This window comes from Periplaneta americana, chromosome 6, assembly GCF_040183065.1.
Source record: "Periplaneta americana isolate PAMFEO1 chromosome 6, P.americana_PAMFEO1_priV1, whole genome shotgun sequence".
Classification (NCBI taxonomy): Eukaryota; Metazoa; Arthropoda; class Insecta; order Blattodea; family Blattidae; genus Periplaneta; species Periplaneta americana.
The window spans coordinates 82,015,999-82,030,060 of NC_091122.1; the positions used below are offsets into that span (position 1 = coordinate 82,015,999).

The window sequence follows — 14,062 nt, forward strand, 5'->3', positions numbered from 1 at the left end:
CGCTGATTTGTATTGTTAAGCCTAGATATTTGTAGTCTGATATAATTTTTAATTTTCTTTTCTTCATGACGATTTCTACTGTTTCTGGTGCTCTTCCGCCGTTTCTGAGTATCATCATTTCTGTCTTGTCCACATTTATACCAAATTTGTTTTTATTGCGCCATTTTACCATGATGTTTATTGTTTCTTGTAACATTGTAAGGTCTTTAGACCCTACTACTATGTCGTCCGCTTATGCGTATGAAATTATTTCCTTCTTGATTTTTAAAATACAACGTAGTTGTATGAGAAAGGTTGCCTTTTGTTCACTCATATTTACAGTGGGCGATAAGGGGTGAGTGCCTCTTTTACTTCCTGGAACTACGATGTTATGTTTCGTCCCGAAATATAGGGTATCCTTTCTCGGGTAGGTAAAAATGCTTTTTAAATCTGTGTGTTTCAAATGCAAACTTCCCCAGCAGAAGTTTTCTTTTTCCTTTTAAAGAAGTAAAAATGAATAAAACCCCTAAATATGTAGATTTATGTAATACCAAACCATAATATGTAATGTGGGATAAATATGTAAAAATATGTAGTATCAAATTTTAATATATTAATGGTAATTACAAGATTCGCAAAGTTTTGTTATTTATGTACGATTAGGTTGAAAGGAATATAATATTTAATTACATAAAAATCCGGTCCCTACTTATCACCGTCATTCAAACCATCAATTAGGAAATTATCAGTCTTGATAAGAAAATCTGCAGTAAAAGTGTCATCATCCAAATAGTTCACAATATTGTCAACAACTTCGTAAAACTCTTTATAATACAATTCTTCAGGAGATGATAGTTGTGGGAAATGGGAAGTCTATATATAAATAATATTGTGGTGCCGAGCATCCACAGTAATTATTTTAGGGATGCTCAAAATACAAAGCACCCTCGAAGTCGACGCCTATGCCGATATGGTATTTATTTATGGTGTGTGTAAGGGAAATGAAACAGCTGCTGTGGCCGAATATCACCGACGTTTTCCTAATTGCTGGATTCCGAATCCTAAGGCTATTAGTGAAACATTTAACACACTAAGCAAATTGGTCCACTCCAGTATTCGTATCGAGTATGAAAGACGTCAACAATATAATGTAGCAGAAGGGAAACATTCTTAACGCTGTACACGCAGTATTCGAGCTTCAACAAGACATGTAGCTCGGCGACTGAGTGTTACTCGGTCAAAGGTATGTAGGACACTCGAAAATAACCGTATCCGTATCACCTTCATGAAGTGCAAAATTTAGAGCCACAAGATCATGTCCATCGTGTCGAGTTTTGCATCTGGTTAAATAAAAATAGTAGAGTTTTACCACTGTATTATGTTCACCGATGAGTACAATTCACACGGGATGGCATTAATTACTTACATAACTTGCATGAATAGGCAGATATTAACCCTAAAACCACAGAGAAAACCAATTTTGAACATCGATTTAGTGTAAATGTATGGTGTGGTGTTCTGTATGATCAGCTGATAGGACTATTCATTTTACCCTAAAACTTTAATGGTGACATGTATTACCTATACTTTCTAGAAAACGAACTGCCACAATTACTAGACGATGTTTCTCTTGGAACAAGACTTCGTGTGCACTTCCAACTTTATGTGGCGCCTATTCATTTCACCCTCGCTGTGAGAGATAACCTAAACCAATATTTCCCACACCGTTGGATTGGTCGCGGACGTCCTCATCCCCAGCCAGCAAGGTCCCCAGATTTGAAACCTCTTAATTATTGCTTATGAGGTGGATGAAGGAACTTGTGTACCATATTAAGGTGAACATACGTGACGACTTAATTGTGCGCATTGTGGATTCCGCAGTAATAATCAGGAATAGCCCTGTTAAGTTAAGGAATGCGGCGCGTGCGCTTCATAAGCGTGTGACCTAGTGTGAGAAGGTAGAAGGAGACTTTTCCAACAAGTAAGCGGTTTTACAAGAGTGGGAACTGTATCCATTTCTTTGTGCTTTCTATAGTGGTATTATTAAATTTTGTCTCTAATTTCAAATTTTCAATAATCTGTACCGACTCCTATTATGTCGGATCGTATTATCTTGTTTACATTTTTTGCTCCATTTGACCTCAGGAAGATCCTCTCTAAATGGCGGTAAAATTTCGTGAATCACCCTATATAGGCTACAATAAATTATTATGTTGAAGGATACAGAGCGTACGATATTTTTACAAACATGTTTCATTTTGCAATGTAAGCATATATGAAGCGCATGGAGGATGTAGCTTACAACATTATGACGCAGCATACTATTACTTATTGGCGAAACGTGACGATGCTTTATAGTTTGTAAGGAAGTTTTGAGGATAGAAAATTCCGTCAATAATGTCGGTTCATTGCCTATCGTTGCAATGTGTGCAATGTCTATGCCGGGACAGTCGGGCCTCATAGGCATATACTCTAAACCAGTCACCGTCAGATAGCACGATTCTGGGCAGCGGGCAAATTTCCCCTCCGCGGGCAGCAGTGGATGGGCAAAGGAGGGGAGGTTAGTTGTGTAGAAATAGTAGGAACCACTAAAAGTATACATGTTGGCTGGTCTGAGAGCGTTGTGTACTAGTAATTCCGAATCAGTATCTAATAAATACCATTTTCTTAATGAAATTAATTCTCGTTAATACAATAAGTATGCCATAAATGACAGAAGGATGTTACAAAGATCAACGAAACCTACAGTTTTACATTTTTAGTGGGAGAAGATGTTATGATTACGGAAAGGAATGGAATTGCAAAATGCTTAATCTACGAGTATACTATTAATAAATCTGTAAGCAAAATTTTTCTGGTAATTTTTTATTTTTTAAGAATAATTGGTGTTAACGTGTATAATTAACCATCCTGAGACCAAAAATAGAGTTTTTGACATTTTTGTTTGTATGTCTGTCTGGATGTTTGTTACCCTTTCACTCGATAATGGCAGAACCGATTTATATGAAAATTTGATTATAAATGAAATTCGTTATAACTTAGATTTTAGGCTATATGGCATTCAAAATACTTTATTTAGAAGGGGATATAAGGTAGCATGAATTAAATAAATCAAAATATCTCGCTTATTATTGATTTTCATGGAAAATGTTATATAACAAAATTTTCTTCAAACATGGTTTCCGAAAAGTTTTATTCTATGCAAAATTTTGACAGGGCTGATATTTAATGAGATATACGAGTTTTAACAACAATACGTTTTATTATTGCCGCCTCAGACTAACAGGCTATAATGAAATGAAAAAAAAAAAAGACTCCGTTTATTTAAGGCGGCCTTGCACACAACAAACGGAGAATATTAATTTAACACTATTTTTATACCGATATAATTATTGTATTCTATGATGGAATATATAAATGTATAAATGTTTATCAATATTAATATACAGAGAAAGTTTGTGTATTTGTATGAAGTAATCTCAGAAGCTACTTAACCGATTTGGGTAATTTCTTCACTATTTGAAAGTATAGTTTCTCTAGATAAACATCATGCTATAATGCCATTACGATAATTCCTGAGTGAATCGAGGATTAAAAAAGAAGAAAATTTGATACAGTATTCTGTCGCAATATTGTAGTCTATTATTTCATTATTTAAACTTTATTTGGGCCACATAAACTACTCTAATTTTATACACTTCAGTTTCTTTTTGTCCACAGAACATAATGGTATTTTTAAGAGTTTTGTCGTAAAGATGAATATTTTTACTGGACCAAAAACAGAGCACATATGAAGGGTACACGGGAATAACGAACAATGTCCATTCAGAATAATTTTGAGATAAATGAAGTTTGAGGACTTGAAATGTTTAGTTTATTGTTAACTTATTTTTATTTTTTATCACACAAGAATGTACCATTATAAAGCAAATATGTGACAAAATATTGTTTTGATTTTATGAATTACAACAATGCAAAACTGCAAAAAGTCTAGTTTGCTACGTTTTATAAACGGGAAGAACGAACAATGTCACAATTTAATTGAATATTTGTTGGGAATAGAATCAGACATAATATTTTCAAACAATGTAGCACATGTTTACTTTCATGTAGGGTATCCTTTTTAAAGGTTATAAATATTGTTGACCCATTATAAATATTTTTATCTTTGAGTGTTCATTGTTCCAAACAATTATTGAAAAACAAATCTACAAACTAATCTAATTGCACTGAATTTTCCATTGTGAATGAATAGATTGAACTATAAAATCGTCTCATTCACTGTTATTGACTTCTTGTGACTCGTCATTGGTGGGAGAAAGACTGAAATATTCTCTAGCAGTTGGAGAACAAACATTTTTCAAGATATGTAATTCCTTGTACATTGCCTTGTAGCTGTTTACAATTTACAATGATGAATGGTTTGGTTTCCTCCTAGAATTCGCAATCTCTTGCCTTCTGTCATCGGGTACTTCACATCTTGCTCTCTGATTGACAAGTCCCATGTTTTTGTCACATTCCATGTACGAGTGACCTCGAGTGGGAAATGTGATCTACTGAGCATCAAACCTCTTCTTAGTATGTACTACATAATGACAAAATCTAAATACCGTAAAGTTCCTATTTTGTCCGGAACAAGACTCGTAGAAGATACTGAGTTCACCAACGCAGCTTGGTACAATATTCATACAGTGGTGCTATAACATAGAGCAAACTTCCTCAGAGCCTTTACTTTAAATATTTTGGTCATACATGTCTTCCTGTTGACAGCGTATGTATGTTACAAGAATAAAAGGGCAGCTGTCGACGATAATAGCCCTCAATAGTTGAAAAGTTTGGAACTGGTAATTCTTTTGGAAATCCATGCAGATAGCCTCTTTATACTCTGACTTCCTGGATTTTAGACGTGCAGCCTGTTTTACTTCATAGAACTTATGTCCTTTTCTCTTGTGTAATTCATTCTTTCAAATCAAATTTGATTCTCCTTCTCAAAATTATCTAATTTACTTGCATCTTTTTCATTGGAAATTTCTGATTTAATGTATGAAATGTCAGCTAATGTTGTATTTAGTGACAAAAATTACTCTGTATTGCTCGTAAGACACAGGGTTCACAAGAAATTTTTCTAAGTGTAACTTAAGCAGCTTAGAAATATTCAAGTGCTCTGGAAGATACTACCTTCGGCTATCGTGACGAGATTAGTGAACTTTCTGACCTCTAAGTGACTGAATGTGCTGACAAATTTTAGATAAAATCTCTCCTTTCATTTGGTGAGCCCTGTTTCCATGTTTAACTCTTGTTTCTGTATGGGCTTTTCCAGTAGTAGCCAATGACGTTTTCAAAGTGACTAAACGTCTGCCTGTTACTCCATGTAGAGCAATTGCTTTATAAACGGGAACATCAGTATTTTGCCCATCATTGTTTATTCGCATTTTATATATATAAGAAAAATTACGAAAATCAGCTTCGGCTTGTGTTTTTCTGGATCTTCTTCTTTGCACAGGAAGTACTGAAAGGTGAGCATTTTGAGTGTCATATGATGCTAATTCATTGAAATGTTTAATAAGATCGCTTCTTTCACTTTGGCTTATTTTCTGAAAACACGGAAAATGAGAATATTTACAGTCTTCTCTCATTATATAACTCTTAGCACGAATTTTTTTATGCATCTGTAACACGTCCTGTAACTTTTCTCTTCCTTGAATTTACAGAACATGGAATGGGTCCGGTTAATTAATTTTCTCTAACGTCAGACATTATAAAAATAAACTGCACTAACCACAAACACTACAATATGTACCATAAAAGTATAATCAAGGAAATAATCAATGCCATACCACAGACATCTGAACACTGGAATAGTACAGCTGTTTGTATTATGCTCACAAGTAGTTCTAATGAAAATTAATAGAATTTATTGTCACATGGAATAACAGTTAAACATCATACAGTCATTTAATAATATTATTATTGTATAATACAGATCGTATTAGCATATGTAAAAAAAACTAACCAGCAATGTGCTATGACTCTAAGATCAAGTTTGTAAAAGCTGTCTGGATTAGTTTCTGTGTTTAAAATGGACATTGTTCGTTCTTTCTTGGGATGGATGTGACATTGTTCATTCTTCCAAAGTAAACAGAAACTTTAACGCAGAATACAGAGGACAATTTTCGTTCTTACATAAAACCAATGCAACCACATGAAAGTACTCCCCTTCTACTATCAGATGGAACTATTAACTCAATTTCGATTTTTGATGAACATTGTTCGTTATTCCCGTGTACCCTTCATATGAGTAAACATTAGCATTTTACCGTTGAGCTCACTAGAGCTGAGTTATTTTATAAAGTGTCACGAAATGGTGTTCTTGCGCTCATAATTTACCCTCTTTGGGTTCCTGTGTTTCTTAAAATAATATTTATGCACCACATTCATTTTCATTATTTTATTTACATAAACAATTATGCATAACTGAGCAAGTTGGCTCAGACTGTAGAGTCTGAGACTCGCATTCGAGAGGTCACGAGTTCAAACTTTGTGGCCTTAGTCATGAAGACAAATGCCAGGTTGGAAATTTACAGCCATGATTCATCACCGCCTTAACTGAGCTTTCACGTCTGTGGATATAGAGGAAAAATTTTTTCGGTGTCTGGTAGGGTTCCCGGGTAGCTTAGTTGGTAGAGCGTTGGTACGTTTAATCAAAGGTCCCCAGTTCGATACCTGGCCCCGGAAAAATTTTTCCTTCGACATTATTCAAATCAACTTTACAGGGAGTTATACCTGAAAGCTTGATTTCCATAATACATGTCACTGTGCATTAACAGAAAAGCACAATTTAAGTCACACAGAGTTAGTGTGCACTCAATGTTGGTTGCTTGACGGTTGTCAGCCCACTTTGAAGTCTGTGAATATAGAGGGAAAAATTGGATGGGTGTCTGGTAGAGTTTCCGGGTAGCTCAGTTGGTAGAGCGTTGGTACGTTTAACCAAAGGTCCCGGGTTCGATGTCTGGCCCCGGAACAATTTTTCCCTCGAAATTATTCAAATTATTCATATTTTATATGGGATGTGAACTTGAACGTTAATTCTATTTACAAGTGCTTTGATATATATATATATATATATATATATATATATATATATATATATATATATACGTATTTCCCAGCGATCTGTAGATAAGGTATTGTTTCCTAAACCACATTAGTTACATAATTTTATTGTGTTAGAGTGAAAAGGAATGTAATGGGAAAATTTATTTATATTCTATTCAGGATGGATCGATTTTTCCAGTTGCGTGAAGAGATAGCTTTATTTATGGTGTTAACAGAGAACCCAGTTATAGAACTACGGACTATAAGGTGGGTATGCTATTCGGTTTCTTAGTGGACATAACGAGTCACCTTAGTAAGATTAAGAAAATCAAAATTTCAAACTAGTGCAGAATGAATATTTGAATAATATTATAAATTGTCATAATGTTCAAAAAATGTATTCAAAATTATATGTAAATTAGTCTACATTTACATTGTTTTGGAGTATTGTAGTTATTTTGTTACATTTTGCGTTTGAATCACTGCAATTTTGTATGGATCAACATTTTAAAATTAATATAGCCTATTTTTATTTTAAAGACACCGTATGAAAATTATCTGATATTTCATATTCATGTTCATTATTTTCGTAATTTATGGCAAAATGTTACTTTCTCTGTGTACTGCTACGGTATTGTTATTATCGTCATAATCATAATTATAATTATCATCATATCCATAATAATTAATCACACATCGTCACCATTATCACTACCATAGCCTACAATAATAACAGCAACAAAAATGCATGTACATATTACAGGTTGTGATAAATGTTTATTAAAATGAACATAAAGTCCCAGGTTCATATGGATATTATAAAGCCGCCACTGCAGCATGCACCTGCAACGATAACAAACGTCATATCCGTATGATATCCGACCTTGATTCGTTCACCCTGTACGGACAACGAGGCAAATATCTGAAGCCCGATAAGGCACTGTAATGATGGAGCCTGATACAAACTGAAATTCTGGGCAAAGTGTGCCTACTTTCAGTGTGTTCTGAAAGTATAAGCTGACTTAGGCGCTGGAGTTCAAGTGTCCGACTGGTAACAAACTGCGCAGGCCCAAAGGTCTATACCAGGATCGGCAAAAATATCATCGTGATCACTAGCAATAGTGACGTAGCAGGGGCAGCGTAGTAAACTGTCTTTGCTTCACCCTTCACCCCCTCTCTTCCATCAAACTCCCTACAACTCCAGTGGCGGGTTACCTGATGAGATTTATATTGCTTCTTTCTCAAAACGTTCAACGTCTGTTCGGAAATGTGTGTTTAAGGAAGAATGCGAGGAACAGTATTTTTTGTGCATATGGTGACAATGTAGACGCTTCTTGTGTTCTAAAATTCTAATAGGCACTTATAAATCAAACATCGAGCGACTTTACGACATGTGTCATAATGATTATCATGAAATCATAGGTAAGCATGAACATATCCAATGTAATTGTAAACGGAAATGTATACAGTAGAAAATAAGTATAAACATAATTTTCTTTTCGTAGGGTTGGACAGGAAGAAGCAATTAAAACATAAAAAATTAAATTCAAATAAGAGTTCCGGAACTAAAATGCGATGAAACAAGCTATGAATGTAAGGGAACTCCATGCAAGTTATGTTATATCTTTGGAAATCGTAAAATCACTGAAGTGCTATAATGAAGGACAGTTCATTAAACCTTGTCTGAATAAAGTTGCTAACATTATTTGATCCGAATAATCTGATGTCTTCAACAGTATGAAATTATCCACACGAACATTACAAAGGAGGATAAGGGATATTGAAACACTTGTTAAACGAGAAATAAAATCAAAGATGTATGAACAGTGATCTAATCTCTCTCTTTAGGTGGAAACACAGGTATTGGTCATGAAATACAATAATGATATTTCATAGAACTTACATCAGCCCCGAGAATAACCCCAACTGCGACTTCATGTACCACAAATGTCCATATGTATTTCCAATGAAAAATCTCAAACCTAGTCGGGAATCGAAACTGGACAATCTGAAAAGCGTATGTTGTACGAATTCGCAATTCCTATTGAAGTTACGAAAATGTTATATTAAATATAACACACTCTTTAAAACAGCCCTACAATAAATAACATATAGAATCTGTGTACACTGCTAATGTTTCTCTTTTAATTTTAGACACCGGCGTCTGTTACGTTCTTGTGATTTGCTACGGTCTCATCTGATTTCCTATTAGGACTTCCTGACGAATGCTTTCCATTGGGCTTATAATTTAATGTGACATTCGAAGCACACCATTGTTCCATTCAATCGATACGGTAAATTAGAAAGACAATGTGGAATTTAAATGAACAATTTTATTGTCAGCTTGAACAACCATCCCATATCGTGCAAGAAACACACAAAGAAATTAAACCCGTTCTCAATTAATTTGTTTTAGAAAGATAATATAGTCTACCATTTGTTTATATTTTCAACATCCTATTTTCATTAAATTTTTAAGTCCTGTGTATCGTCACACTATTTATGTTTCGTGTTGATGCCAAGAATATTATTTTTTATATTTTCATGAACTCTCTGTCTTATCGGGATGGGTCTACTTTCGTACGTGTTCAATTTAGTAGCTATTTCCGAGTCACTGAATACATTCCAGAAAGGTGTAACAATTCGTCACCACCTTTAATGTCTTTTTAATCATCTTTTACATCATCATAATTAGTGTCATTATTGTTACATTCACCATAATCATCGAACTCATCTGTGTCGTCTTCGTTGCCACCGTCATCGTTGTGGTAGATGTTATCATCATCATCGTCGTCATAATTTTCGCCTCCATCACATCTTCGTGTCACCGTCATCATTGTGGATATCTAAATTTTTAAAATGCTGAAACCATTTTAGTTTATATAATCTTTTATTTCTCTATTCCTTAATTTAATTTCTACTTAGTTCTCTGCAAATTTTTTACACAATTACTTTTTCAGATATCTTTTCACGGGTTAAGAATGCTCAAAGGACTGTAAGATTGCTTTAAACTTCAAATAAAATTTGAAAAGATATATCCTAAACACACTGAATAAAGACGTAATCATTTTCCCACTGTTTGTGATAAAGTTACAAAAATTATGCTTTCAAAGCGTAAATATTTGCACATTTGAAATTGTCAAAGAAATAATTCTGAGTTACAAAATATCTGAAAGTTTAATCCTGTGCAGTACAATGTGGCGTTTCTCAGTAAAATAAAAAATGTAAAACAAAAATGTTGTTGAAATCATTGTAATTCGGTCGTAGCATGATGATAAAGAGGATTCTCTATAACGTTGTGTAGTTACACAGCGCTGAAAACAACGAAATCTAATATTTTACTTAAGTCCGTGAAACGTTGAACAAAACAAGCTTTTCAAAATTGAATTTTCTTATTTATGTTGGCGAGATATAAAAATGGAACGGTCTTTGCATCTAATTACACGAACAAATGTAAACAGCAAGCGTGATTATCTCTCGTGTGGAGGGTGCACTATTTAGTATTCTTTCAAGTGTTCCCCTGGTGCTAAATCTCTATGTCCGGTGAGTCAAGTGTAGGAGATCGTGTGAAGAGGGAGACGGAAAAGGATGTCGTCATTACGGGACTGAGATGAGCCCCCCGCTCCTCCCTCCTTGTATAGTCATGAATCGATTAGCACGAAGAAAACATCTTGGAGAACGGAATGACTATGAATTAGCTTTGTGTTCTCCTCGCCCCTTTAGTCATTACCTATGGGATGGCCAAGTAGTATGATGCAGTCGCCACAGAGGTAGCGTCAAGGTTCTTGTGTCAGGTATTGAGTGCTCTTCTAAATGCCAAATCGTACAAAATCTTATCGTCTCATCTAGGCAAGATAATTCTTAAATGTTCAGTCACACTTTAAAATGTTAAAGTAATGTAAATCTATAATTATTAAAAAACAAGTAAAAGTCAAACAATAACAATCAATAATGAATTAAGCAAAGGATTCAAACAAAAATAAATCAACGAACTAAAGAAAAGAAACAAAAATAGAGAAAAAGTAGTCAAATAATTAAGAATAAGAAAAAAATAGGTGATCGAAAATAGTCAAATAAAAATTAATTATGAATCAAATTAAATAATAAAAAATAATGAAAAGTTATAAACAGCCCAATAAATGTAAAGAAACAATACGATCGCGGAAAATGGTTATTGAAAGTAAACTAACTACAGAAAAACACATGGAGAGAAAGGTAACCACATGAAACACATAAGGAAGAGAGAGTAACGAAAGAAAATAGACATGGAAAGAAAAGTAAGGAAGGGAAAGTAACCAAAGACACTACATATGCAAAGAAAAGTAATCAAAGTACATATGGAAAGAAATGTAACTGAAGAAAGCACATACGGAAAGAAAAGTAACCAAATGAAGTACATGTAGAAAGAAAAGTTACTAAATGAAATGCATAGAGAAGAGAAAGTAACTAAAGAAAACACAGTAGGTTTAAGCTATATATTGGAAAATAGTCAAAGATACTACGTAACTAAAGAAAATTAATCATACAATACAAATAATTTAAGAAAAATTAACAAAGAAGTTATACGTTGTGAGACAAATAAAATTTAAAAAGTTCAAAATGGACGGAAAGTAACCAATTAAAAAAAGACGGAATAAAAGTAATAGAAATATGTAATTAAATGAAGATTAAATAATGGAAATGAACAAGCAAAGTACAAGGAAAAAGAATGGATCGGAAACAAAATTAATAGAAAGTAATAAAGACAAAATACCATAAATTATCATTGGACAGATAGAAAAAATTCAAACGATAGTAAGTTAACAAAATGGTAAATAAAATTGACTTCAACAATATAATGGAACAAACAAAATTAAATTAATTTGTTAATAATTTTGTAAATCAAATTGGCTGTTAAGCTTTGTCAAAAGGCAGCCTTGAATTTCGAGAAAGGAAATATTACTACTACTATAATAGGAAATTAAAAAGATAATTAAAATTATTAAAATAAACAAGACAAAAGTAATCCCACGAATGAAACTGAACAAGAGATTGAATGAAACAAATAAAAGTGAAGAGAAATGCAACCGAGTTTGAAACAAATCAGTCGAGAGACAATATATTAATAGTTATTTTCAAAAAATTAATAAATGAAATAAACAACTATCATACAAAAGATTAATCCATACAATAGAAATTGTCCAAAAAATAATTATTCGACTAGGACTAGGTTAACAAACGAAAATAATAATCTCAAAGGAATCAAATAAAATTAAATAGAAAAGAGTTCAAGCAAACAAAACTTGAGAGTAAGTAGCTAAGAGGGAGATAGGAGTAAGGGACTCTGTAATGTAGGCCTAATCGATGAGTTTGAATAGCCTCTGTAGTTTAAGAAGCGTGGGAGTAATTGTCGTGACATGGTAATTAACGATTCAACTTGCTAATTTCTTCTCTAATTTCCGATGGTTATAGTTATACAGTAGTCGTCTTTTATCAGTTCCTTAGGCCTACACAATTCGAAGTTGCAGTACAAGAATATTCACCTACACTTTTCCCAACCTTAATATAATCAGCCATTTTCTGGACATTATTAGATATTTGGATGGATACTTGAGTGAGTAAGCCCAGATATAACTTATGAATTGTTGTATGATAGCTAGATTGATTACTGAGTACAATTTACAAGTAAATGAATTAGTAGCTCGTTAGGTATGGATTCGTCACAATTTGGTTTGAAGGCTGGATTGAATAATAGATTTTGGAATTGTGGTTGGGTTGATAATTGAATGGATGTACGGGAAGACGTTTGGATAGATTGATAACTAGGTGGGTAGATGAATTAATTTATTTTTAGTGGGTTATTTTACGACGCTTTAATAACTGCTGTGGTTATCGAGCGTCTGAATGATATGAAGGTGATAATTCAAGCGAAATGTGTCCAGGGTCCAACGCCGAAAGTTACCCAGCATTTGCTCTTAATGGGTTGAGGGAAAACCCCGGAAAAACCTCAACCAGGTAACTTATTCCAACCAGGATTTCAACCCGGACCCGCTTGTTTCACGGTCAGGCATGCTAACCGTTACTCCACAGCGGTGGACTAATTAATTGATTTCTGGTTGGATATGTGGACAGATGAATTGCATTATTTTGAATGGATTGGTTGATAGACTGTTAAATTTGTGGAATGATTGCTTATTGTGGATATATTGACGAATTTAAATATTAGTAAACTGGTAGTTGAACGAAATGATTGAAGTCGGATGAAATGAAAGGATTTATGGTGATTGGCTGTATGAATAGCAAGGTAAGTGGAAGTTTAGAAGAAGAGAGAAAGGAAGAAACAGTTAACCAACAACAACCAACCACTCACCGAACGGCAGACTCACAGACGGACCCAGCGACTCATCTATCCACCGACCATCGACCCTTCTATCCACCGACCACTGCATGAATGAACGAATCAATCAATCAATCAATAACTGAAATTAATCTACCAAATAAACTAATTAAATAACTAAATATTAGATTAGATTAATTCGGATCAAGAACACAAAATTTTAAACATTTCTTATGTAACAACACATGTATCTCCTCTGTAAATTTACTTATTTTAAACCAATAAACCTATAACGTTTACTTGCCTGAAGACTGATGACAGCTCAATTTCGTGCTGGCTGGTGAGGCAGATATAAGATTTTGTTGGATGAGTTCATATTTTCAGACAGTGTTTCTCATGCTTGTACAACTGGTTTAAGGAGTTAGGGCAGTAGTTCATCTGTGTTAGTAGCCGCCGACTGTCCCGTACTCGGAATACAGGTTCTTTTACTCTGGAAAGCAAGTTCGAGAAAACATCAGAATCATTTAACGGTCATCGGATTGTCCCATGCGACTACATATTATGAAAATCTCTTTGGAATTCAAATATACATCCGTTACTTTTCAAGAAGCTTTATGAAACGGAAACCAGAACTCTAAAATTCTTTAAAAGACTTCATGTTTTATTACTGGC

General features: G+C 33.9%; 1 long non-coding RNA gene across 1 annotated transcript in view; it reads right to left on the reverse strand.

The window, feature by feature from the left end:
- LOC138702209 (uncharacterized) overlaps nt 1-13,499 on the reverse strand; it is a 95,242-nt gene extending 81,743 nt beyond the window's left edge. Inside the window, exon 1 of the long non-coding RNA XR_011332805.1 lies at nt 13,424-13,499. This is a non-coding gene — a long non-coding RNA (uncharacterized lncRNA). The remainder of the gene's footprint in view (nt 1-13,423) is intronic.
- Between the last annotated feature and the right edge of the window lie 563 nt (nt 13,500-14,062).